This window comes from Bubalus kerabau, chromosome 14 (genome assembly GCF_029407905.1).
Source record: "Bubalus kerabau isolate K-KA32 ecotype Philippines breed swamp buffalo chromosome 14, PCC_UOA_SB_1v2, whole genome shotgun sequence".
Lineage (NCBI taxonomy): Eukaryota > Metazoa > Chordata > Mammalia > Artiodactyla > Bovidae > Bubalus > Bubalus kerabau.
Window position 1 is genome coordinate 33,995,158 of NC_073637.1, and position 26,971 is coordinate 34,022,128.

Consider the following 26,971-nt stretch of genomic DNA (forward strand, 5'->3'; position numbering starts at 1 on the left):
ACACAGGAGACATAGATTCGATCCCTGGGTCAGGAAGATGCCCTGGAATAAGAAATGGCAACCCACTCCAGTATTTCTTGTCTAGAAAATTCCATGGACAAAGGAGCCTAGCAGGTTACTGCAGTCCATGAAATCACAAAGAGTAAGAAACAACTGAGCATGCATACACTCATACAATAGTCCATTAAATTTAAATACTCAAAAACATAATAAACATAATACACCTAAACATTAAAAATGTAAATTTCAATATCAACCCTCCCTTCCCCCAGATAAAGGCAAACCATTATATTTGTCCTGTAGTGGACTTACTGGGTGAAAAAGGGTTGGTTCATATACTTGGGAATTTCCGGGATGAAATCTGAACTGGTCACTGGCCACAGAGGTCAAGGAGAGACAGAAGAGAGAGACAGACCATGCTCCGTTTGAGAGGCTCCATCAAGAGGCTCCACTGAGAGGCAGCAGGTGGGATAAGGCAGGAAACTTAAAAGTCTCGCCTCCAAGGGGCTGTGCAATGAATAGATCTCCACATCTGTCCACCAAATCTTAAAAGCTTATAGAGAGGCCTCATTGGGGTTCAGCCACCTACTCAGTTTGGTAGGTCTCAACAACGTGCCAGTCTCTGAAGGCGAGTCCCAGAAACCATCTCCTACCCGGAGCACTGGGCAGAAGGTACACTCCAACAACAGAGGAGAGAGTGTGGTCCCTCCCACTGCCCGTGTGCAGCTCGTGGGGGGGAGGGGCGGGGTCAGCCCACCATCCTGTGCCCTGGATGACCTCCTCCAATGAGGATAGAGGTACAGCTTAATATTTTTAATATTTGTTGCCAAATTTTCCTTCAAAAAGTTTCTATTTGCCTTCTAATTTTTCTTGCTGATTCTCTTATCAAACTGGGAGTAGGTCTTTTTCTTAGTTCCTCAAAAATAATTCCTCAGGAGTACCTCTTTAAAATTTTTGTTTTAATTCTGTGCCCATTTGATAGTGGAAATTGATCTTCCTTGTTGTTTGAATTTGAATTTCTTGACTGATTATGAGGTTTGACTTTTCTTGTTGTATGTACTGGTGTTTGTTCCTGTGTAAACTTCCTATTCTTTGACTTTGCTAAATTTTTTTACTGGGGTGTTTTATATATTTTTGTCCTTGTTGTAAGAGTTTTTCCTAAATGTATTGAAGATATTAACCTTCAGTTTGACATATATATTGCAATCTCCTCCTACAACTCCAAGTTTGTTGTTTGCATTTTATTTTTATTTATAGTGTTTTGTTTCTATAGATGCTTTATAGTTTTAAGAGTCAGGTGAACGCTTCTTGAAAGTTATTTCCTTTCATGAATTCTGCTTTTGCATGCCGAGCTGATTTCTGGTGGCTCTATTTTTCAAGCCTTCAGTGTGTTAATTTACATAATTACCTGGGGCAGATGCTGTTTGGGAGAACCTTATCTCATTAAAATGACCTGTTGGTTTTCTTTCTGAGGTTCCTGTGTCCGCTCTTTATAGTGAGGTACGCTTTTATTTTTCTTACAAATGCCCCAATCCGCTCTTAATCCCAGAAACACCATTTAGTGGAGCAACGAACAATTACTTTTTTGCTGAAGCTTGCTGCCTCGAAGTCATTTTCAGATTATTAAGAAATGAGGGAATTAGTTGAACAGGCTGGACCTCTTTTGGTGAAGATTAGAGAGAGAATGTACACAGTTTCTGAAAGGCGATCTTGCCTGAGAGAAATGATAATGCCTGAAATAAAAGGCTGCCCTCACATCTCCTGTGGGCCCTCAGCGCATTTTAATCCTAATTAAAGAAGAAGTCCAAGAGAGAGTTTCCAGAAAGAGCTGATTATAACCACGGCTCCATATGGAACTCATCAAGGGTTACCACCGCAGCTGTGGCGCATTAGCACATGAGACGCGCACTGGAAATGTCTCCATGCAAAGCATCCCCTGAAAAACGGTTCATTAAACTTGGCTGTGTGGGCGTCCTCTGGTGGTCTTAGTACCACACGGACAAGTTGTGTTCTACCAGGAGGCACCCTGATTCCTTTAAGCCTTGTTATGCATTTTTGTGTGTTGATATTGCATGAAACCTTTTGGATTGCTAGAATGCCCTGGTTGTGTGCCTGATAGAGGGCACGGTACTCAGGTTTAGATCTTTGTCTTGGGGCAGTGGGCTTGGATTGTTATCCACGAAGGGAAGTTGGAAAACAGAAATGCAGTGGCTTCTGGGCCACATTGCTGGGGGGCTGGTGAAGTGCATAATGAGATCAGACGGTCACTGGAGATGAGCATGCCTGTGTGCATGTTCAGTCACTTCAGTTGTGTCCGACTCTTTGTGACTTTATGGACAGTAGCCTGCCAGGCTCCTCTGTCCATGGGATTCTCCAGGCAAGAATACTAGAATGGGTAGCCATTGCCTTTTCCAGGGGATCTTCCCAACCAGTGGATTGAACCTGTGTTTGCCTGCGTCTCCTGCCTTGCTGTTGGATTCTTTACCCACTGAGCCACCAGGGAAGTCCATAAAAATCATCAAATCGCCCTGGAACAATTTGGTGAGCTTCTGCCACTCACAACAGAGAGACTAGAGATCCATTTGTTATTTCAAAACTGGAATAAGGTTTTGGCATTGCCTTGGCAGCAAAACATAGGTGTTTTAATGGTTAAGATTTTTTTTTTTTCCTTCTCTTACCACTCTAACTGGGACACTATTTTGCACCAGTAGTAACTCAAGCGAACAAGGACCAGTACAAAACGGACAGGAGAGGAAAAAGCACATGTCACTGAGAACTAAAGATCATCTCACATCTCATTTTAGCTAATATTTCCTTTTCCCACCTTCTCACCAATCAAACTCTTAAAGGCTAAGCAGTAGTGTTAGTCTCGACGCCAAGGTGAAGGTGGGGGCAGAAGAAGGATGAGATTACCAACATCCTAACACCCTGCTTCTCTCCTAGCCACTCAGAGTGCTGGTAGATTCAAAGGGAGATGGGGAGAGAGGACACCCATGGGCAGTGGCCAGGACAAGGAGACCAGAGTGGGTGCTGACACCCTTTCTGGGTCTTGAGGTAGGATATGCTTTTTATTCTTCTCTGGAGCTTTGGGCTCTCAGCACAATTGTGAATTTGGTACCTGGGGACATACTGGGGGGTTTACTCTGGTTAGACAGGGCCCAGTGTCATGAATGACCCCTTTCTCTAGGCCAACAGCTCTCCACTCGTCATTCTTGGATAAGAAGAGTCATATGAAAACCTCCCAAGTACAAGGTGACATTATATATAGGTTGGGACAGTCCCAAGGGAAGTAAGGATGCATTGCCATACTGGGTTTATAGAGTCAAGGCAGGCTGGCAGACATCTGAGAATGGAGGGGGTACTCCAGACCCCAAAATAGTTGTGCCTGTGGCCTACATTGCTATGTAATGCCACCAACTTTCCAAAACATGAAAAGTGGAGCTTGTGAGATAAGCAATTCAGAGGCCTTATCTTAATCAACAGGGAAAAGATGATGTTTTATTTTAGAGTTATGTGTGATGAGGCATACCTTTGCTCAACCAGGTGTCAAACAGCTAAGTTAACTGCAGAGATTCTAGTCAAAAAATCTTCTGGCCTTGAGAATGAAGGGGTAACAGGCTTGGGCATAAGTTTTAGGGCATAACTTCTGAGAAAGCTACTCGTGAATTTAAAACAAAATATCATTAGGTGTTTTATAAATTTATTTCCAAAGGATATTATACTTTTAAAACTTCATATAAGTCTTAAGTAGTTTTTCATAATTCAGAAGAGGAACTGCTAATAATCATATTGAAGATATAACAGTCTTTTAAGATGTTTTGTTTTTAAGGACCTACTTTATAGTGCAGGGGATATACTGCTCAATGTTATGCGGCAGCCTGGATGGGAGGGGAGTTGGGGGAGAACAGATACATGTACATGTATGGCTGCGTCCCTTCACTGTTCACCTGAAACTATCACAATATTGTTAGTTGGCTATACCCCAGTACAAAATAAAAAGTTTAAAAATAAAAACAACAAAAAATAAATAAAATAACAAGCTATAGCTACACATACTGGGCTTCCCTGGTGGCTCAGACGGTAAAGAATCTGCCCACAAAGCTGGATACCCAGGTTCAATCCCTGGGTCGAAAAGATCTCCTGGAGAAGGGAATGGCTACCCACTCCAGTATTCTTGGCTGGAGAATTCCATGGACAGAGAAGCCTGGCAGGCCCCCAGTCCATGGGGATCACGAAGAGTCAGAAACAACTGAGTGACTAATGCTTTCACTTTCATACATATAGTTAAAGAATTTTCAAAGCCATACTGTTAAATTGAAAAATAAATGGAAGGAAAATACATAAAAAAGAAATTTTGTTTTAAATTTATTTGAATAAATGTAAGAAGAAAAATCATTGTAATTTATTATTTACTGTAAGGAATTAGCTTCACAATCATGGAAGCCAAGAAGACCTACAGTTACCCACAACTTCTGGGTCCAGCCAGAGACCCAGAAGACCCAGTGCTGTACTTCAGTCTGAAGTTCTGAGTCTGAGGTCTGAGAACTGGGGGAGCCGACGGGGTAAGCCCTAGTCCAAGGTCAGGAGAAGATAAGTCCCAGCTAAGCAGTGAGGCGGGGAATAGAGTCAGGTTCTTCCTTCCTTCATCTTTTCTTCTATCCCAGCCATGAATGGATTGGATGATTTTGTACCCACATCAGGGAGAGAATCTGCTTCACAGGGTCCATGGATTCAAGTGCCAATGTCTCCCAAAACTCCCTCCCAGACATCCCCAGAAATGATCTGGGGATGATCTCAGTACCTCATGGCCAGGCGAGTAGACACAAAACTAACCATCATAACCATGTTTGTGATAAAAGTTCATAGAAGTATTTTATTCTTTGGATTACAGGAGCAGCATATTTCAAATGCGAGGTTACAGGAGAACGGAATCTTTCACATTGCTGCTGTTGCTGTTTAGTTGCCGAGTCACGTCTGACTCTTCGCGATCCCGAGGACTTTAAGCCCACCAGGCTCATTTGTCCACGGGATTTTTCAGGCAACAATACTGGAGTGGGTTGCCACTTCCTCCTCCAGGGGATCTTCCTGACCCAGGGATTGAACCTGAGTCTCTTTCATTGGCAGGTGGATTCTTTACCACTGATTCACCTGGGAAGCCCATCTTTCACATTAGAGGTACTAAAAACTTCACTTGTGCAGATACAAGTTACATACCATATCATTAGAGGCAGTTGAGTTTTTGCCAATGTAAATTATTTTCTGTTTAAATAAGGACCTTGTGATGGAATTGACTAGCATCATAGAAAGTAACATTTGTTGAAAGTCATGACTTTATAACGCAACACACTAGTATAAACATCATCAGCATTACTGTTGTGAACTTGAGCAGTTGCTTTCTCAAAAAAAAAAAAAAAAAAGGAAAGGTCTGCACTTTAGTTAACGGTATTTGCTATACAAATAAAAACAACCACCTCCCCCCAAACTAGTGGTTGAACAAAATAGATGCTTCTGCTCCAGTAAAAGTCCAGTGTGTATGTTCATCATGGTTAACTTTCCTTGAGCCGTGATTTGGGGATAAAGGCTCCTTCAGTCTTTAGGTCTCAACATCCCCTATGGTCTTAAGTCTTTCTCTCCTTGCTGAAGGAGGAAAAGGCCACAGAGAAGGCTCATCTGCTTCTGTCCAAAATATTCAAAATGGCCTAGCCTAGTTGATGCTGGTGCACACCCATGGGCGAGGCCTTAGCGTAGAGCCACACGCCCTCTGTGTGCACCTGCACAGAGCCACCTGCACCCCACTCTTCACTTTCGGAAGGAGAGCCTGGATTGTATAGACCCTTGCCTCTCCGTTGCTGCCTGACTCCAACGGATTGGTCAACACTTTATTGCTACTGCTGTTGTTCAGTCGCTCAGTCATGTCCAACTCTTTGCGACCCTGGGGACTGTAGCTGCCAGGCTCCTCTGTCCGTGGGATTTTCCAGGCAAGAGTACTGGAGTGGACTGAGCATTTGTCATAGAGTGTAACTTCTGTCCTAGAGTCAGGGTACAGCATGGTATCAGTGAGTAATTGTCCTCCTGAGGAAGATTTAGGAACATATTGCCTGGGAAAAATAAGCTTAATTTAAAAAATAAGAACTAACTAAATACTCTTCGATAAGAATTCTAATCTAAAAGATGATAAGGGTTATGGATTTCATTTTATTTTTGAGACAGTGAGGTTATTTTGTTTCATACTTTTATTCTTGGCTTTACATCAGGTGATTATTTACCCATCATGGAAAAATATAAATCTATCAAGATATTTATCCATCATAAATATTGCATTTAGATATATGCAACTTAAGGAATTAGTAATAATAGTGAGGTACTGTATGTAAAGAATTAATATATTTCTTTATAAATAATGCTAATAATTTAAATTATACCTGAAAAATTATTCATTTTTCTGTGTGTTGAGTACATCACTTAAAAAATGTCTGTGTTGGCCTACTGTCATTTATATACACATTAGTAATACCTAGCCTGTATTTTTCAAAGGAGTAGATTTCAGAATTTTCTGGCAATGTGATGATTTTGCACTCAAAATTTTTTATTTTGGTACCAGACTCCTACTGCCATAGGTTAAGTAGTCACACTCTTTTGAAATCAGAGGAGGAAAGTTAGTCTACCAGTCACTGAAAAGGGGAATTAGAAAGGCATGTTTAATAAATTAAATACTTCAACATTTTTAATAACCTCCACATAGTTGCCATGTTTATAATTCAGGGCAGGAAATATTTCAGAGCTATCCATTGATTAAAAATTATTCTGATCATTACACATTATATTCATAAAACCACACACACATGGATAGTACCTGAAGTAACAACAAACGCAATATCTGGGTGGCATCTAAACACCACGTAAGCAGAGAGAATTTAGAACACAAATGAAGCTCCAAGATATTCACAATCTCACTTCTGGGTGGGTTTCCCTTTGAGTGTCTTTGGACTCTGGCTTCTCAGAACATTTTAGTGGCCATAGTCCCTAATTTTCAATATTAAAACTTGTATTTTTTCAACTCTTAATTAGGATCTTAAAGAAATGGAAAAAATAAAAACTATCAAGAGTTTTTTTCCTTATGGTAATAGAACTATTTAATACATAAAATTCTAAAAGGAAAAAACAATAACATAAAGGTGGTTTGGAAATTTTTTTGCCACGTTTGGGGCAGTGATGTTTTGCATTCTAGGGAAGTAATGCATATTTCATTCTTCACTGTTTGAAAAACCTATCCTGACTAAGGTAGCTTTCTTAATTCATAAATTTGAGACCCTCAGAGTGTGTCTTTGGCTCACATAGTCAGTCACACTCTTGAAGATTATGGAAGAAACTCTAAAGACAGGAAGTAAAGATGCCTTAAAAGAGGTTAACCTCCTGACGAAATTTTGTGAACAGTTGTGAAACCAAAGGTCATCATCTGTCAGCTATTAATACATGATGAACTGTCAACTGCTTTTGCTGATCAAGCTACCTTTGTTTTTCAAAAACTTGTATGTCCTCTGAGCATCATGTAGTCTTACTATTTAAACATAAATAGTAAGATGTTTGCCCCAATTGTGTTTTCAGAAACTTGGAGTCAGCTGTGTCCAGTTTGAGCTGGTTGAGACTGGCTAAGACAACGGACCCTCCCAATGGGCATGTGCCAGTGTCCTCTCTGTGACCTTTGACGTCAGAGGGCCAGGAGCTCCACCCTGAAAACATGGCGACACCACAAGTTCTGGGCATGCAGGCCTGGTTACATCTGCACAGAACGATGATGATTACAGCTTTTCCTTATTTCCACTTACCTTTCCCCAGGCTCCACACACATTACAGCTCCATCCCATAATTATCCCAAGCCCCTCGCTTTCGGAAAGGTGGGTTTGGGATCAGCTATCCCATCTCCTCTCTTGGCTGCAGTGTGAATAAACTCTTTGCTGCAAACCTCAGTGTCTCAGCCCTTGGCTTGCTGCACATTGGGTAAGTGAACCTGGTTTGCTAACACTTATAAAATACAGATTCTGTTGGTGTCAGATGCATAACAACTACACCACGTGTCAGATGATAATGTTCACTTTATATAACTTCATAACATCTTTGAAATTTTTACAAACCTGATTGTTTTCTAACTAGGAAGGGATGCCTGCATGCTCAGTCTCTCAGTCGTGTTCCACTCTTTGCAACCCATGGACTTTAGCCAATCAGACTCTTCTGTCTATGGGATTTCCCAGGTAAGAATACCAGAGGGTGTTGCCATTTATTCCTCCAGGAGATCTTCCTTACCCAGGGATTGAACCCTGTCTCCTATGCCTCCTGCATTGGCAGGCGGATTACCACGGAGCCCCCTGGGGAGCCTAACTAGGAAGGAATAGGGGCTTTCATTCAGGAGTGAGGGTGGGATAAAGCAGCTTCAAAAGCCCCAGGAAGAGCTGACACAAATATAGGCAGGGTTAGGTTTGGAAGTATTGGTGTTCTGGAGCTGGAATGGGGGGTGCAGGTAGAGCTAAGTGAGGAGAGGGTATGCCCGGAAGAGTCGGTACCCTGAGGAGCTCTAGACTGTGCCCATGGAGACTTCATTCCCATCAGTGGTCTTTCTAGTTGTATTTTAATGCAAGATGTTGAGTGGCTGTGGCTTTCCAGCCGCATTGTTGTGCTTCAAGATGGCAGGGCAGTATAACGAATAGTGGTAGTCAGTTTGTCTCTGTAGGCAAAACCCCTTCCAGCCATGAGGAAGGAATGAAACTTTCAACAAATGGCCTCACGTATAAAAGGGGACTATGACTGTATGATATGGATGATACAAAGCGGTTAGAGAGTAAGATCATACAAAATAAATCATCTATATTTTGAAGCCTAGTTGTCATTTAATAGCAAGAGGATACCAAGAAGGCAATGGCAACCCACTCCAGTACTCTTGTCTGGAGAATCCCATGGTTGGAGGGAGGAGCCTGGCAGGCTGCAGTCCATGGGGTCGCGAAGAGTCGGACACGACTGAGTCACTTCACTTTCACTTTTCACTTTCATGCATTGGAGGAGGAAATGGCAACCCACTCCAGTGTTCTTGCCTGGAGAATCCCAGGGATGGGGAAGCCTGGTGGGCTGCTGTCTATGGGGTCGCACAGAGTTGGACACGACTGAAGCAACTTAGCAGCAGCAGCAGCAGAGAGTAAAATCAGTGAAAACTGGCATAACTGAGAAAGGCATTATAGTTTATAGTGAGACTCTTGGCCACAAGTCTTGCAGGACAGGTAGGATTTACATAGCTGAAAAGAGAGGGTCCTGGCTAGACCTGCAGATCCAGGAACAACAGGAGAAAAGTCAAAAAACTGATAACAGGCATGATAATTTACATGCAGTATTTAAAATAATAATACTTAAACCCACAGCAGTGCATGTTCAACCATGCATATCTGGAGTTAGAAGTGACTCCTTAGGTGCCAGGTTGCAACCTCTGAGTCAGGGGTGGAATGCTGGCTGCAGTTTTGTTTGTTCTTTGCTCGTACATATGACTATCAATAAGGCCGAATTTGGGCACAAATGGGGAAACCAATAGTAACAACTACTTTAGAGAAAACTATAAAGAAGAATTTTAGATTCTTTGAAATTTGGAAAGGTGACCTCCAACAAGTATATTTAATTATTTAGCATCAAAATTCAAGAATATATGAACACAAACCACTCTGTGTTGCCTCAATATTTTGGCGACTCCATAAACCATAAAACCTTTCCCTTGAAGCATGAGATAGATAAAGTGTAATTTCTTTAAAATATCCAAATTCCCTCAGTAGGTTGTGAGTTTCTTTAGAGGAGGTCCTGTCTAATTCCTCGAAAGCATTAGCATATAGAAACTCTTCAATAAATGTGTTTGGTGGTGAATAGATTCATAATAGGTTTAAAATTTGATAAATGAGTAATCAGATTTGAATTGAGGGGCTTGGAAAGAAGTCTTTGATTAGAAATGATAATGATGACAAATAGTAGATATTTTTTAAGGGGAGCATACTTGGTAACTTTGAGCATCAAGTAGAACACAAGGAAGATACAGAAAACATCAGAATGAGTCAATGGGGGAAGTTTGAAGAATAATTCTGATCAAAGTAAGGGATAGATGAAGTGACAGACCTGGATGAATTTTAGAAAGGAAGAAAAAAAGTCAGATGGAGTTAAGGGATAGAGATCATAAGATGTATTGGAATGATGAAAAGAAAAGTTATTATCATCACTTGCAAAAGTGCAGTTCCTAGATTAGGTAAAATATAAGAGATAAAATCAGATTGAACTGGTTTTTATTATGCTTGTGTGCTCACTCGTGTTCCACTCTTTGCAACCTCATGAACTGGAGCCTGCCAGGCTCCTCTGTCCATGGGATTTTCCAGGCAGGAATACCTGACTGGATTGCCATTCCCTCCTCTAGGGGATCTCCCTAACTGAAGGATTGAACTGGCATCTCTTGCATTGCAGGCAGATTCTTTACTGCTGAGCCACTGGGAAAGCTGATTTTTTTAAAAATAATAATATTGTTTAAAATTTTAGAACTCAGCTTAGTTTATATAAACATATACCCAAACATTAACTACATAATTTATATTATAGATATACTATTTGTGCTATATAAGTAATTGAGAAATAAACTTTTGTCAGTACTTTATGATAAAGTGATCTGTTTGCCTTGGAAAAATAATAAATCTGTCCCTTTTCCCTTGCATAAAAACTGGAGAGTACTTATTGTTTTTTTTCCCCCTTGGGTTCATGCTTGTCTCACAGAATATGCATTTTCAGTTTTATTTCAAGAGAACATCCATGAATTTTTATTTCTTTATCTTCATCAACATTTTTATTTCCCTGGGGGACATTTCTGAGAATCCATTTTTACTTGTATGCAATCAGATGACCTCTATTGGTCAAGGTCATGAACATCCCCAGTGTAATTTCCTCCTGAAATTACGGAGAACACAGGAGGTCTGCCATTTTCTTGGAGGGAAAAATATTAACACCCTCACCTCTTGCTCCCAATATAAGATTCTGAGTAGGAGTGAGTTACATCCTGAAGGGAATTTAATTCTTTTATACCTCTATAGTCATTTTCATGCACTGGAGAAGGAAATGGCAACCCACTCTAGTGTTCTTGCCTGGACGACTGAAGCGACTTAGCAGCAGCAGCAGCAGCAGCAGCCACTTGGTAAATTACCTCTTCCATTACCCAGAACAGTGTTCGGAGATTTCAAGGAATGAATGCTTCTAAAGGAGAGAAATGCTTAGAAACCCATTATAAAAGTGGTTTCTTTCCATTTTTGTTTTAAATACAGATTATTATATGTTTGTATGTACACATATCTGTAGCTATTATGAGCATATGTATGCATTTATATGATATTAGAGATGTCAATTATACCTTTGTATTAGGCTCTCCGTTTTCTTTCTATAATAGAAATCAACATAAATGTAGCTAAATGAGATCAGGGCTTTTCAGTCTTGGCACTGTCGGCATTTGGAAGCATATGATTTTTGGTAGTGGGTGTTGTCCTGTGTATTGTGGGATGTTTAGCAAAACCCTTGGGTTGACAGAGAATGAGGTGGTTGGATGGCATCACTGACTCAATGGGCATGAGTTTGAGCGAACTCCAGGAGATGGTGAAGGACAGGGAAGCCTGGCGTGATGCAATTCATGGTGCCGCAAAGAGCTGGACACAACTTGGCAACTGAAAAACAACAATGACAACCAGGTTCTATACACAAGTGCCAGAAGCAGCCACACTGTCCCTGCTGTGACAACCCAAACTGTCACCTGACACTACCAAATGTCCCCGAAGGGCAAAGATTGTCCCTTATTGAGAATCACTGAGTTAGAAACATATGTCTCACATGGGGAGTCCATGCTGGCTTGGTGACTCTGCACTGGAGCCCAGGCTCCTCGCTTTGCCGTATCTTGGACCTGCCCTCCTCGAATGACCATATAGATCTCACTCAAGTATCCCAATTCTAGTGGGGCAAGGACGATGTGTACTGGTAAACTGACTTTCAGGAAAAAAAAAAATAATAACCTGACTGGGAGTTTAGAGGGAAGAGGGGACTGATTTGTAGTGTTGTGTATTTCTATGCTGTAAATATTCCTTCCAAGGCTGCCGTGAAGCTACCAATTGTCTAACAACTGGCTTGCAAAATTCTTGCATATTTAACAATTGCTTCTCATAAGGCAGTGTTAGTGGGTGGCAGCATATACCACCCAGAGATGGAAGGGGCAGAGGAAAGAGGATACAACCTTCTGTCTAAGGGCAAAATGAGGTTCCACTTCTGTTCACCTACATAGGTCAGAACATAGTCACATGTCCATCCTAGTTGTGAGGGAGACTGGGATGCTGTGGACAGCATCTACTCAGCCAAAGAACCAGAAGAAACTATCCCTAGGAGACAGAGACAGAGAGAATGTTTACTGCAGGAAAACCATCAGCCTCTGCCATGGTATCATTTAAAAACTGACCAGAAATCTGAATGAATTTTGTCTAAGAGGATCTTAGGGATTTCAGTATTTAAATGTAATAAGTGAGAAGAGATATAGCACAGACTTCCTTGAACAGTTGAAGATTCCCTCTGCAGCTAACAACAGAGGACATTAGGTGATTGTTCTTACAAGTTTTTAAATTGAAGGGAAATACATTTCACTTTAAAATTCTACACTTTTAGCTCAAGTTGTTTGAAGTTGGTGACCTGTGTACTTCACCTTTTGGACACACTAGAAAATAAATATCATGGGATTTTAGAATTAGAATAGGATTAATGATAATAGTAATTATTATAATAGATACATATAATAGTATGTGCCAGTCACTGTCTAAATACTTTACATATTTTTATGCTCTTTTAATCTTCACAACAACCCTATGTAGTAGACACCTTTATAATTCTTATTTTTAGACAATATTGAGGCACAGATAGGCTAAGTAGCTTACCCAAGGACACACAGCAATAAGAAGTGGGGCTAGGATTTTTGGAGATCATCTCTTCTAATGATCTCTTGTGCATTCTTCTCTATTTAGTTTTCCATCTTCCCTTGTAGGGAGGAGAGGTGCTGGAAGGATTAAAAACTGCATTTCCCAGATTCCTTTGCAGCTGAGGCTTGGGTACACTTTACCTTCAAATCATCAACTTTCTGATGTGAAGTGGCTTAGTGGCAGCAGGGTTAGCCAAAGGAGCATTTATTTCCTGACTACCTCTAAGGCATTGTGACCTTACTGGTTCTGAAAACGTGATAAGTTTAAAATTTTTTTCCTCATTTGAAATATGATAATAGCATTTTCCTTTTAGGATTATTCTGAGGATGGAATGGCTTATTTGGATATTGGTTTGGTGCTAATAACAGAACCAAAGTAATAGTTGCTTAAACAAGATTAAAATTTATTTCTCTGTAATATTGACGTCCTGATGTGCATACATGCTCCCTTCCGAGGGCTTCTCTGGTGACTCAGTGAGTAAAAGTCTGCCTGCAATGCAGGAGACACGGGTTCAATCCCTGAGTTGGGAAGATCCCCTGGAGAAGGAAATGGTAACCCACTCCAGTGTTCTTGCCTAGAGAATCCCTTGGAGACAGAGTCTGGTGGGCTACAGTCCATAGGGACTCTTTAAGTTAAATAATAATAATAATCCACTCTATTATTCTTAAGGAAATTGTAAAGTGACTTGGATGCAGACATTTAAGAGTAAAAACCTAGACATTTTCTTCACAGTGTGGTTTTCTTTTGTTTTAGCCAATGTGCTATTCTTGCAAACTTTTAATTCTTTGGGAAATACCACTCTTCTCTGCAAAGAAATCACCTGGGTGCATGGTGTCTATAGTCTGGAGATTATATCGATATACAATGTGTATGAATAGTCACCAGAGAGAAACTAGGCTGGACATAGGTAGGCAGGAGTTTGGCCTCACTCTGCAGACTGGCAGAAATCCCCAACCTTTTTGACACCAGGGACCAGTTTCACAGAAGACAGTTTTTCCACAGACCAGGAAGTGGGGAGAGTTGCCAGATGATTCAAGTACATTACATTTATTGTCTGAAAAACTGTGAAAGTGTTAGTCACTTAGTCATGTCTGACTGTTTGTGACTCCATAGACTGTAGCCCACCAGGCTCCTCTGCCCATGGATTCTCCAGGCTAGAATGTTGGAGTGGGTAGCCATTTCCTTCTCTGGGGGATCTTCCCAACCCAGGGATCGAACCCGTTTCTGCATCGCAGGCAGACTCTTTAGCGTCTGAGCCACCAGGAAAGCCAATTTATTGTGTACTTAATTTATTTCTATTACTATTACACCAGCTCCACCTCAGATCATCAAGCTTTAGATCCCAGAAGTTGGGAACCCCTGCTCTATAGGAAATACACTCAGAATTACTTGGCTAAACTTAACCTGGGATTAGATTCTAGAAGGTTCCCCACACCAAAAGTGGTCTGGTCCAGGGTGTCACTAGTGCCATGAAACCCTGTTACAGGAAGAAAGTAGGCCTAGTTGGGCTAAATATTGTGTCCAAGGACCCACAGCCAGCCCGAGGCTGAGCAGGGCATCACTCCCAGTTGGCTCTGGAAAGATTGGTTTCTGCACCCAGTCTATGATGCAGGCTCAGGGTCATGATGCCATGCCCAAGTTTGACCTTTTCCCATCAACTAAGCATTCTTGCTAATTTTGCCATACCATTGAGTTCAACTGCTGTATAAAGAGCTCGGTGGGTTTTTTTTCACCCCTCCAATACAATTTCATTTAAGAATTGAAATTGGGCTTGTGTGAATTTTATTTTTGGCTGTGGGTTGAAGTGCTTTTAGAAATGGTTCTCAGGTTGGCTCTGTCTAATTAAGGATGAGTGCATTGTGTTCTAGAATATTTTCAGTCACTGTGGAAGTACCCATGTATTATCCTAAGTGTCTCTCACTGTCTCTTGTCACTTTTTTTTAAATCAATTCATTCCTTCCACTAATTTTTATTTCAGAGATATCTTTTGGTTCATGAGTATGAATAATCTTTGAAATCATGAAAATAACCTAGAAATGATTGGATGTACTTGAGAAGGCAAGATTCAGTTCTGTTTATAGGTTTGACAAATTAGAGACATGACCAGATACAAACAGATATACAGAATGATACAATATACCATAATACATACAAGGATACAATTGTACATTGTACAATTATTTATCAAGAAAGGAAAAATGAGCAAATAAAGGTAACAACTGCTTGTATTAATGCTATGTGGTCATATTTCTGATTAGAAATTCAATTTTACCACAGTTTTCACCCAAGAAACCATCTTTAAGAACTGAGGTATAACTGATGCACAACATTATATTGTTTCAGGTGTGCAACATAATGATTCAATATTTGTAGTTATTGTGAAACATATATAAGAAGTTAAGTTAACAACTTGTCACCATACGTAGTTATAGAGTTCTTTCTCTGGGACAGGAAATTTTTAAATTTACTCTCTTAACAACTTTTAAACATACAGTGTAGTATTATTGCCTATAGTCACCACATTGTACATTCAGTTCAGTTCAGTCGCTCAGTCGTGTCCGACTCTTTGCGACCCCATGAATCGCAGCACGCCAGGCCTCCCTGTCCATCACCAGCTCCCAGAGTTCACTCAGACTCACGTCCATCGAGTCAGTGATACTATCCAGCCATCTCATCCTCTGTCGTCCCCTTCTCCTCCTGCCCCTAATCCCTCCCAGCATCAGAGTCTTTTCCAATGAGTCAGCTCTTCGCATGAGATGGCCAAAGTACTGGAGTTTCAGCCTCAGCATCATTCCCTCCAAAGAAATCCCAGGGCATTGTACATTACATCTCCATAATTTGTTTATATTATAACTGAGAGTTTTTACCTTTTAGTTCCCTTCACCCATTTTACCTGCTCTCTAACCCTGCCTCTGGCAACCTCTACTCTGTTCTCTGTATTGATTTGATGAGCTTAGGTTTTTTTTCCTTCTTCTTTTTTTAGATTCTATGTATAAATGAGATTGTGAGGTTTTTGTCTTTCTTTGTGAGACTGTTTCCACTTAGCATAATGCTGTCAAGTTCCATTCATGTTGCTGCAAATGGCAAGGTTTCATTCTTGTTTATGGCTGTGTAACATTCCGATTTCTCCCCATCAGAATATGTTCTCTGAAATTTAAATCTGATAATGCCATTATCCTGCTTACAATTCAACTTTTCCATTAACTTTCCAAAGCACCTATGGAAAAATGCAAGACTGCCACCAACCTTGTAAATGTCCTCTCCCCCTACAGGCTGCACAGCCTCAGGCCAAATAGAACTATTTGTAATTTCCCTCACTAGCCACCCTTTTCCATTGCATTTGGAGGAAACTCACTGCAGTTTGTGTGCTCAATCAACTCACTTATCTTTTAAAACACAAATAATGCTGCTTTTGTGAACCTGCCCATTCATATATGCCCTCTATGTTCTCCTAATAATCTCTGCATGTCTCTATGACAACACTTAACAGCATTGTATTTTAATGATCTATTTACCCATCTGACTGTCCCATTGAGCTTTGGACTCCTGTTTGTCAGGACCCTGTTTTGTTCATATTTGAATCCTCTGTATTTTATGCACTTTCTGGTATACAGTTGATGCTCATATTTTGAGAGCAAAAAATTAAATAAGTGAATATATGTTGTATATATATATAAATTAGAGTCAAATTTCATCAGTCACTTTCAAGAGCTCCTCTTAACTGACTTAGTCTTTTTAAATTATTTATTTACTTATTATTTATTTTTGGCTGCCCTGGGTCTTCCTTGCTGCACTTGGGCTCTCTCTAGTTGTGGCCATGGGGGGCTACTTTTCGTTGTAGCGTGTGAGCTTCTCATTGCAGTGGCTTGCAGTGGCTTTCTCTTGCTGTCGGGCATGGGCTCTAGGGCATGGGCTCAGTAGTTAGGGCTCCCAGGTTCTAGAGCACAGGCGTGTAGTTGTGGTGCATGGGCTTAGTTTCTCCACCGCATGTGGGATCTTCACAGAGCAGGGATTGAACCCATGTCCTCTGCGTTGGCAGGCAGATTCTTAACCACTGGACCACCGGGAAAGTCCAACTTAGTCTTTTTTGTTAAAGCATTCTGTAAAGAGATTTGTCTCACAGTTTGGTTGTGGCATATTTAAAAATGTAATTGAGGTTATTATTATAAGCTAACCACTTTCCTATATTCATTTTTGGGGCTATCAAAGGAATATTTTGATAAGCAAACAGAATATAAATGCATACTCAAACTCAAATAAGCATGACTTAAAGTGATGTGCTATTTCAAAATTTCATTGGCCAGCAAGCACACTTGCAGTGCCCAATAATCTGGAGGTAAATTACTACTAGAGCAATATTTTAAATACCTGCTTCTTAAAAGATCTTTTATCAACCAGAAATAGAGGCTAGTTTCCCCTAGATTATTTAGTATTTTAAATTTACATTTAAGAGAAGTTGAGCTTAACCGCAGTCATGCTTACTTCACAGGAAAAATAACTTTCTTCCAGAAATGTCCTCCTGGTCATTTTCTTGTCCATGTAATTAGTTACCAGTGAGAGCCTTGCTGTTTAGCTAGTATTCATTGTCAATTCCTTCCCTGAAAAATTTCACGGGTTAAATTCACAATTCCTTGTGGAATGTTTGCTGTATAATATTTACCAAAGAAAAACAAGGAAGATAATTATCTTATGAGGAGCTGCCCTACTCTGAGGTATTATTTTTTAGTTTTAAAAATTGAAATGCAGTTGATTTACAATTTTTGTTAGTTTCAGTCATACAGCATGATGATGAGGTATTATTTTGAAACAACAGAAAATATTGTGATTTCCAGATACCAAAGAGGCAGTGAAAAATTGGTAGACATTGAAATGCTGGGCCATTTGACAAAACCAAATTCTAAATGGAACAAGTCAAATTGCAGTGTCTTAGAGTCATCTTCTTATCAGATTTCACACATCCAGGCATCATTAGAAATGGGCCATCTAAGTTTTATTTTAAAATTTACCATAAACTTGTGACTTTCATTTGTGAAATGAGAAGAATTGTTTGTTTACCCAGTAGAGTCAAGGCAGCATTTAAAGAAGTTAATCTAAACTCCTTCTAACAGGTACAGAGTCCTTCTTCTTTTACTCAGAATGAATTTAGATAGAAATAGTTGTTGACATGCAGTAAACAGGCTGCCAGATATTTCTCCAGCTAAAACGGGTTTATTTGGGGTTGGCAGAGAATTGTAATTCTAGGTCTGCAGATATGGAGAGTCATGTGCAAGTTCTTCCAGGGCAAGACAAGACCACTTTAAAGGAGGAAAAAGGCAGTTAGGAGGGCTGTTCAGTTCAGTTCAGTCGCTCAGTCGTGTCTGACTCTTTGCGACCCCATGAATCACAGCACGCCAGGGCTCCCTGTCCATCACCATCTCCCGGAGTTCACTCAGACTCAAGTCCATCGAGTCGGTGATGCCATCCAGCCATCTCATCCTCTGTCGTCCCCTTCTCCTCCTGCCCCCAATCCCTCCCAGCATCAGAGTCTTTTCCAATGAGTCAACTCTTCGCATGAGGTGGCCAAAGTACTGGAGTTTCAGCTTTAGCATCATTCCTTCCAAAGAACACCCAGGGCTGATCTCCTTTAGAATGGACTGGTTGGAACTCCTTGCAGTCCAAGGGACTCTCGAGAGTCTTCTCCAACACCACATTTCAAAAGCATCAATTCTTTGGCACTCAGCCTTCTTCACAGTCCAACTCTCACATCCATACATGACCACAGGAAAAACCATAGCCTTGACTAGATGGACCTTTGTTGGCAAAGTGATGTCTCTGCTTTTCAATATGATATCTAGGTTGGTCATAACTTTTCTTCCAAGGCCTAGGCATCTTTTAATTTCATGGCTGCAATCACCATCTGCAGTGATTTTGGAGCTCAAAAAGATAAAGTCTGACACTGTTTCCACTGTTTCCCCATCCTTTTGCCATGAAGTGTTGGGACCAGATGCCATGATCTTCGTTTTCTGAATGTTGAGCTTTAAGCCAACTTTTTCAGTCTCCACTTTCACTTGCATCAAGAGGCTTTTTAGTTCCTCTTCACTTTCTGCCATAAGGGTGGTGTCATCTGCATATCTGAGGTTATTGATATTTCTCCCGGCAATCTTGATTCCATCTTGTGCTTCTTCCAGCCCAGCGTTTCTCATTATGTACTCTGCATATAAGTTAAATAAGCAGGGTAACAATATACAGCCTTGACGTACTCCTTTTCCTATTTGGAACCAGTCTGTTTTTCCATGTCCAGTTCTAACTGTTGCTTCCTGACCTGCATACAGATTTCTCAAGAGGCAGGTCAGGTGGTCTGGTATTCCCATCTCTTTCAGAATTTTCCACAGTTTATTGTGATCCACACAATCAAAGGCTGTAGTGAACAAAAAATCCATTGCTTTTCATTGGCTGAGTCCTTGCAGCAAAGAGACTTTCTCTTTCCTGTTGGGCTCTGCTCTGGCTGGAATGTGTGAGAGCTCCCCCTGCTGGCATCCTGGCTCTATTTAATTGAGGTTCCAATAGTCTTGCCTGGAGAATCCCACAGACAGAGGAACTTAATGGGGTATAGTCTACAGGGTCACATAGAATTGGACAGGACTGGAGCAACTAACATCCTCTCTGTTTAATATTTTTTTTTATATAGTAGTAGGCCCGGGACCTGGTAGCTCAGTGGTTAAGAGTCTACTTGTAATGCAGGAGACTGGGGTTCAATCCCTGAGTTGGGAAGATCCCCTGGAGAGGGAAATCGCAACCTATTCCAGTATTCTTGCCTGGGAAATTCCATGGAGAAAAGAGCCTGGTGGGCTACAGTCCATGGAGTGGCAAAATAGTTGGACATGCCTGAGCGACTAAACAACAACAGACTCAGGACCCCTAATGAGATGGGCCAAATAGAAATAAACTGAGAAAAAGTTAAACTCTGGCTGGAAATGAACAGGTACTTTACATTCACATCAAGTAATTTAAATATACGGCTCTTTTTAAAGAAGTTTGGAAAATTATCGTTTCGTATTTGCAAGAGCATTTTAAAAGTTTATGTCAAAGATTGAACATCACTTCTAAAAGAAAGCCTTTGTATGCTGCTGCTGCTAAGTTGCTTCAGTCATGTCCAACTCTGTGTGACCCCATAGATGGCAGCCCACCAGGTTCCCCATCCCTGGGATTCTCCAGGCAAGAATCCTGGAGTGGGTTGCCATTTCCTTCTCCAATGCCTGAAAGTGAAAAGGGAAAGTGAAGTCACTCAGTCGTGTCTGACTCTTCACGACCCTGTGGACTGCAGCCTACCAGGCTCCTCTGTCCATGGGATTTTCTAAGCCAGAACAGATTCTCTCAATTTTCAGAGGTTGTGTCTGACAGGAATCCACTGGAGGGCAGTATGTAGTAAGAGTTATGACTTGCCTGGACTATTGATTTGTTTCAGAACATAAACTGAATATCACATTGTAGCTCAATTTTTTACGATGACATACAGTTCTGCTGTTTGTTTCAGGATGGGGAACACATGTATACCTGTGGCAGATATATGGCAAAACCAAAACAATATTGTAAAGTTAAATAAAATAAAATTTTAAAAAAAAGAAAAAAAATAAAGTTTAAAAAGATTTCCCACATTTAGTGCCTGAATAAGTCTGTGTATTTCGATTGGATGTGACAAACGATAGAGCTAATTATATGTTGAAAGCGTTTCTGTCTTACTGGTAAATCAAGAAGCATGAATTCAAGTTTCTGCACTCATTGAACAGTGATGTATTTCAATCTAGCTAGACTTTAATTGATACTCTATTTCCCCAGGGAAGAAATCAGGTTTCCGGAGACAGCTGTCATTAATTGAAGTTAGGTCACACTGCATCACAAACCTTCACCCCAGAACACTGAGTGCAATATTCTGGATCGTATCAGCTGCCTGTGTAGGACCCATTCCTTCCATGACGAAATGTATTTAATTTGATTTCTGAGTATGAATGACACACCTGTGAGATAGAGTTTGGAATTCAGTCTGCTCATTTAACTGTAAAGAAATACTATATTTGGTTCAAAAGTCATCTTTTGGTTATAATAATACTTGCCCCCTCATCCATAGTTCCTTCCTTCCTCCATCCACTCACCCATTAATCCATTAATTTATTCAATATTTATTGTTCCTCTACAATTGTATGTGCTATACAACCTTGTGATGTTTTAGTTCAGAAATACTGAATAGGAAATAAACTTTTCTCAGAATATCAGGACTTGGTGAATTTTGAAAGTGTTAGTCGCTCAATTCAGTTCAGTCGCTCAGTCGTGTCTGACTCTTTGGGACCCCATGAATCGAAGCACGCCAGGCCTCCCTGTCCATCACCATCTCCCGGAGTTCACCCAGACTCACGTCCATCGAGTCAGCGATGCCATCCAGCCATCTCATCCTCTGTCGTCCCCTTCTCCTCCTGCCCCCAATCCCTCCCAGCATCAGAGTCTTTTCCAATGAGTCAACTCTTCGCATGAGGTGGCCAAAGTACTGGAGTTTCAGCTTTAGCATCATTCCTTCCAAAGAACACCCAGGGCTGATCTCCTTCAGAATGGACTGGTTGGATCTCCTTGCAGTCCAAGGGACTCTCAAGAGTCTTTTCCAACACCACATTTCAAAAGCATCAATTCTTTGGCACTCAGCCTTCTTCACAGTCCAACTCTCACATCCATACATGACCACAGGAAAAACCATAGCCTTGACTAGACGAACCTTTGTTGGCAAAGTAATGTCTCTGCTTTTCAATATGCTATCTAGGTTGGTCATAACTTTCCTTCCAAGGAGTAAGCATCTTTTAATTTCATGGCTGCAGTCACCATCTGCAGTGATTTTGGAGCCCAGAAAAATAAAGTCTGACAGTGTTTCCACTGTTTCCCCATCTGTTTCCCATGAAGTGATGGGACCAGATGCCATGATCTTCGTTTTCTGAATGTTGAGCTTTAAGCCAACTTTTTCACTCTCCACTTTCACTTTCATCAGGAGGCTTTTTAGTTCCTCTTCACTTTCTGCCATAAGGGTGGTGTCATCTGCATATCTGAGGTTATTGATATTTCTCCCGGCAATCTTGATTCCAGCTTGTGTTTCTTCCAGTCCAGCGTTTCTCATGATGTACTCTGCATAGAAGTTAAATAAGCAGGGTGACAATATACAGCCTTGACGTACTCCTTTTCCTATTTGGAACCAGTCTGTTGTTCCATGTCCAGTTCTAACTGTTGCTTCCTGATCTGCCTACAGATTTCTCAAGGGGCAGGTCAGGTGGTCTGGTATTCCCATCTCTTTCAGAATTTTCCACAGTTTATTGTGATCCACACAGTCAAAGGCTTTGGCATAGTCAATAAAGCAGAAATAGATGTTTTTCTGAACTCTCTTGCTTTTTCGATGATCCAGCGGATGTTAGCAATTTGATCTCTGGTTCCTCTGCCTTTTCTAAAACCAGCTTGAACATCAGGAAGTTCACGGTTCACATATTGCTGAAGCCTGGCTTGGAGAATTTTGAGCATTACTCTACTAGTGTGTGAGATGAGTCGCTCAGTCATGTCCAATTCTTTGCAACCCCATGGACCATAGCCCACCAGGCTTCTCTATCCATGGAATTCTCCAGGCAAGAATACTAGAGTAGGTTGCCATTCCCTTCTCCAGGGGATATTCCCAACCCGGAGATCAAACCTGGGTCTCCTGCATTGCAGGCAGATTCTTTACCATCTGAGCCACCAGGGGAGTCCCTAAACTTTAGGTCTTCCTCAAATAATGGTGACAGGTGATTAACTGTCTAAACCAGGTGCATGTTATGAACTCTTTATGTAACAGCCCTGTTAGAAAGTTTCCATCATCAGCAGCATCATCGTCACCCCCATTTACAGGTGAATACATGAGACACAGAAAGTTCAAGTCCCTTGTCCATGCTCACGTGGTGTGAGCAGCATAGCCAGTGTGTGAGATCTGCTCCAGACCAGATGCTCCAAACAACTAGCCATGGTGCGTGCTAAGTCACTTTAGCTGTGTCCAACTCTTTGCAACCCCATTGACTGTATCCTGCCAGGCTCCTCTGTCCATGGGATTCTCCAGGCAAGAATACTGGCATGGGTTGCCATGCTCTTCTCCAATAGATCTTCCTGACCTAGGGATCGAACCCGAGTCTCCTGTGTCTCCTGCATTTGCAGACAGGTTCTTTACCACCTGGGAAACCCAACCAAGGTACATTTTTCCTCAAGCACAGGGTTTCCAAGTAAAGCAAAAGTCAGCTTGGCAAGTAGCTAATTTGAAGATGGCTTTTTGCTTTTGTGGACGAGAAGATATACTGGACTTAATTAAGGGAATGTTTTTATTCAGGCTTTTGCAATAGAAAGAATGTTCATTGAGGAATGCCTCAGAGATGGAATAGAGAGCTTGGGATTTCATAAAACAAGGGAGTCATTGAGGAAAGGTAGAGGGATGTCATTGCTCCTAATCTGCAAGGGAAGACTCCTTTGCTTGGTTGGCCATTTCTTGAAACCCCAAAGAATCACAAAATGGTGGAAGGATCTTGACCCTGTTGCTGCTTCCCAGGAGCACCAGGCTCAAATAAAGCTCAATATTGTCAGTCCCCACTGTTTTTTTCAATACATAGAATAGCATCCCTTGCTGAATAACTGAGAGGCGATCATAAACTTCCCAAGTGGGACAGAGTTGGGGCTAGGAGATAGTCTTGACAGGACTCTGGTTGGCAGTGTTCCTGCAAAATCATCTGAACCATCTCTTGGGACCTGGTGGCAAAGGTCAGCTGTTTTGGAGTTGGGGGTCAGGTGTCTTCCCAGAGGGATGCCTAAAATGAAGAAGAGATATAGTAATAGCAAAGGTTATATTAAAATAAAAAGCCAAGAGTTGTTTGCTGAGAGTAACCAGACGAGTGGATTCCAAAACAATGGTAGATAAAAATCTTATTGGCAGGCAGGATCACTTGTTGAGTCTGTTGAGGCTCCAGAGCTGGAATGTCAAGGCTTTTGGTGATGCTGTCCACAGTTCCAGTTGCCTCTCTTGTATGTTCACCCATGACTCTAGTATTTCCTGGGACTTCCCTAGTGGCTCAGACAGGACTCTACCTTTGCATCCAGAAGGAAATCTGGCCCATGCACAGTCTACTGAGGTACAGCATACTTTGTGGTTTATATCAAATCCTTGAGCTTCAGCCCAAGGGGCTTCTTCATATTCTGGAGGAAAGAACAAGCCGCAGGGCAGCCTAGGGTCCCACTAGGGATCTGGGCAGTTATCTAGGCAGACTGCGTATGCCATGTCCTAAGTCATGTCTGACTGTTTGCAACCCCATGGACTGTAGCCCACCAGGCTCTTCTGTCCATGGAATTTTCCAGGCAAGAATACTGGAGAGGGTTGCCATGTCCTACTCCAGGGCATATTCCTGACTCAGGGATCAAACTCGCATCTCCTATGTCTCCTGCATTACAAGTGAATTCTTTACCCCCTGAGACATTAGAGAAGTCCTCTAGGCAGATTACACAGATAATAAAGTAACCTTCTACAACTCTTCTTAGAGCATGCAAATAATCCAAGAAAATTATTCTATTTTAACAGACAGAAGACAAAATTCTGTTTTAATACCAATATACTAATTAATATGAAATCTCTTTTTGAAAATCTCATAAATAAATTCATGATGGGCCGAATAATGACCCCTTTCAAAGACATCCACTGCCTAATCCTTGTGACCTGTGAATATGTTATGTTACATGGCAGGAGGCAATTATGGTTGTAGATGAATTAAGATTGGAATTTAAGGCTGGTCATTTGACCTTAAAATGACGAGAATATCCTGGACTATCTGGTGGTCACAATGTAATCATGACGATCATTTATTTATTTATTTTTAAAAGAATGTGTGTGAAGCATGTTCTGATACAGTGGTTTTCTTTATTTTTTAGATAATATTTATTTATTTGGCTGAATCAGGTCTTAGTTGCATCATGCGGGACCTTTTGTTGAGGCATGCTGGCTCAGTAGTTGAGACACAGCAGTATGTGGAATCTTAGTTCCCTGAGAGGGGATTAAACCCATGTCCCCTGCATTGCAAGGTGGATTCTTAACCACTGGACCACCAGGGAAGTCCCACAGTGTGTGTGTTAGTTGCTCAGTCGTGTCCATGTCCTCTTCGTGACCCTGTGGACTATAGCTCGCCAGGCTCCTCTGTCCATGGAATTCTCTAGGCAAGAATACTGGAGTAGGTTGCCATTCCCTTCTCCAGACAGAGAATCTTCCTGATCCAGGGATTGAACCTGGGTCCCCTGCACTGCAGGCAGATTCTTTACCGTCTGAGCCATCAGGTAAGTCCAGAAGTCCCACAATGATCATTTAAATGTAGAAGAAGGAGACAAGGGAGTCCAGTGTTCAAGTGAGGCCCTACGAGAAAGACACTGCTTCTTGCTGACTTTGAAGCTGCAAGGGGACCATCAATCAAGGATTCCAGGCAACTCTACCATCTTGAAAAGGGAAGAAAACAGATTCTCTTCTATAGCTTCCAGGAAGAATTTGGCCCTGCTGATATCTTAATTTTTGCCCAGTGAGACCCATTTTTGAACTTCTAAACCATAAGATAATAAATTTGGGTTGGTTTAGGCTACAAAACTAGTGATAATTTGTTACAGCTGTGATAGGAAACTAATATACCCAGCAAATTTTAAGCAGCTTTGACTATAAAACCAAAAACAACAAAATTCCCTTTCAGCAAAACTTCCACTGCTTTCTATCCCCATTCTGTATGTGTCCTGCATTTTTCTCTTCTCATTCTAGAACAGTCATTCCCCTTTAGGACAAAACTACTCTCATTTCCTTGATATACACGTACCCCTTATAGCACAACTTCTCAAAGGAGCATTTTTTAAGAGACACAAGTGCTTACCATATCTATCTATCTATGTCATAAAAATAAGAGATAAAATATATAAACTTAAACTTTTGCTTAGTAATTAATGTTTCAGTATTCTATCTTAGAAATTATCTAGACATCCAGTGAACATTTATTAACTCAAGTTAATACCAGCACAAAGTTTAAGTTGCCTAAAAATCTTGGAAATTGTCTTCAGGTTGATGTTGTTGTTTGGTCAATAGATCATGTTCAACTCTTTTGTGACCCCCATGGACCATAGTCTGCCAGGCTCTTCTACTCATAGAATTTCCCATGGAATAATACTGGAGTGGGTTGCCATTTCCTTTTCCAGGGGATCTTTCTGACTCAGGGATCAAACCCGCATCCCCTGCATAGGCAGGCAGATTCTTCCTGAGCCACCAAAAAAGCCCTCAAGTAGATATCCTGGCACCACCTGGCGTGCAGAAGTTCCCCAACCAGAAGTTGAACACTCGCCCTTCACAGTGAAAGCACAGAGCCTTAGTCACTGGACCACCATGGAAGTCCTGCTGGCAGCTTTTAAGGCCCCCCTTTCCCTCTCTTCCACATTTGGGAAGGTTGAGCAGGAAGCCCGGGTGCTTCCTTCTTTAGTGCCTGGGTGGGGGTTGTAGGACAGAAATTCAATGCAGAAAAACCCCTGCCTGCACATGTGAAGCTGTGCTCCAACCCCGCCCCTCACCGCCAGAAAACAGAAAGCCAGTCTCCTTGCCATGTTCTTTTTAAAGCCATTTTGGACTTCTTTGGGAGGCCTGCCCTGCTCTCTCTTGAAAGGCATCTTCTGCGAGTAACAAACCTTTCCCTACCTTCTTGATGTTTGTGTGACATCATCAGCCTCCAATCTGAACCACATTCTGGGACAGCTGCACTGTTAACATAAAATTTGTCAGAACAGTGATTCGATTTTGGTTCAACATATTTACAGTTTTTCATAATCTTAAACATGTAGAAGGCATGCTATCTCATTCAATCAGCAAGCCTGTGTATGTTTAGTGAAAATATACCCAAGTAGAATAACAGTCTCCATGTAAATTATACTTAACACTA

The 26,971-nt window shown here is 41.3% G+C and overlaps 1 protein-coding gene and 1 long non-coding RNA gene across 3 annotated transcripts in view; both read left to right on the plus strand.

The window, feature by feature from the left end:
* The window catches only part of PREX2 (phosphatidylinositol-3,4,5-trisphosphate dependent Rac exchange factor 2), a 787,616-nt gene that overhangs the window by 375,634 nt on the left and 385,011 nt on the right, over positions 1 to 26,971 (plus strand).
* The window catches only part of LOC129626759 (uncharacterized), a 51,069-nt gene continuing 24,427 nt past the window's right edge, over positions 330 to 26,971 (plus strand). Inside the window, exons 1-5 of one of the 3 annotated variants that reach the window (XR_008702183.1) lie at positions 670 to 797; positions 2,416 to 2,541; positions 2,944 to 3,054; positions 7,606 to 7,998; positions 8,152 to 8,249. This is a non-coding gene — a long non-coding RNA (uncharacterized LOC129626759). Of the gene's footprint in view, positions 798 to 1,483; positions 1,501 to 2,415; positions 2,542 to 2,943; positions 3,055 to 7,605; positions 7,999 to 8,151; positions 8,250 to 26,971 lie in introns of those variants that run through there. The other 2 variants (XR_008702184.1, XR_008702185.1) reach the window with 2 other exon arrangements.